At 52.1% G+C, this 1,108-nt stretch overlaps 1 pseudogene; it reads left to right on the top strand.

The window, feature by feature from the left end:
• Positions 1-202: 202 nt before the first annotated feature.
• LOC137537362 (U2 spliceosomal RNA) lies at positions 203-329 on the top strand (annotated as a pseudogene).
• The last annotated feature ends 779 nt before the right edge of the window (positions 330-1,108 follow it).

The raw sequence follows: 1,108 nt of genomic DNA, 5'->3' as shown, positions 1-1,108 counted from the left end.
CCCAGACCTGGGAATGTTAAGTCACACCCTCCAGACACTCCTATTCAGACAAGCTTGTAATTAGCTATGCTAATAATTTGAGGTTGACTACCTCATCCACTAACCCCATAGTCTACTCCCTTATGCTGGGAATACACCAGGAGTTTTTCAGCAGACAGATGGTTCTTTCGATAATTTCCCACAGGTCTGATCTGATTTTCTGATCGCTTCTCGGCCTTTTGGCTAAGATCAAGTGTAGTATCTGTTCTTGAAATTTTTGGGGGGACCTGGAAGGATGGCACTGTGGCAGGGTGTCCTTCCTGGTCGTAATTCCCAGGAGTTGATTGAATGGATCTATACCATGGTCGAGGCTGAATAGCTGAGGGCTTTGCTTAGGCGTACTGCCCCTGGAAGTGGCGCTCCAGGTGCACCTGAAAAAACCTGAGATGTGGCAGATCTCAGGCGGAAGTAGGGTGCTTTGATCTGTACTGCCCATATGCATAGCCAACTAACGCAGCTCCTCGGTCTTTTGGCTAGGGAGAGTGCGGAATTTTTATCACTCCGGCCGCAAGGTCGGGGCCAGCTTGCTGGCACCGGGGACTTGTCCCCAGGGGACTTCGGTCCCCACCCGGCTCCCTCTCGGGGGAGCCACCGACCATGTGGGATGCCACATGGCCAGGCCCTGTGGGTAACCACAGGGCAGTCCAGGGTCCTCCAGCCCTTCGGGTGTTGGAGGATGCCGCCAGTGTCCTCCGACTCTCGGGTTGGAGGATGCTTAGTACCCCCTGCGCCGATGGCAAACACCGGAAACTTCGGGGAACACCGGAAGGGCCCTGCTGTATTGTGGGGCCCGTGGCTACTCATGCACGTTTTGTGGGGGTGCTTTAGGGCACTCACGCTTTTTCCGTGCTTGGGGCTAATAGCCTTGCTGACCGGGACTCCTGTTGCATGCAACAGGAGCCAAGAAAGCTAAAAAAAAAAAAATTATTTAAGGTTGACTACCTCATCCACTAGCCCCATAGTCTACTCCCTTATGCTGGGAATACACCTGGAGTTTTTTCAGCAGACAAATGGTTCGTTCGATAATTTCTGACGGGTCTGATCTGATTTTAAGATCAATTTTCTCATA

Source organism: Hyperolius riggenbachi, chromosome 10 (assembly GCF_040937935.1).
Source record: "Hyperolius riggenbachi isolate aHypRig1 chromosome 10, aHypRig1.pri, whole genome shotgun sequence".
Classification (NCBI taxonomy): Eukaryota; Metazoa; Chordata; class Amphibia; order Anura; family Hyperoliidae; genus Hyperolius; species Hyperolius riggenbachi.
The sequence above is the reverse complement of the archived record's forward strand: the minus strand, read 5'-3'. Positions and strand labels throughout refer to the sequence as shown.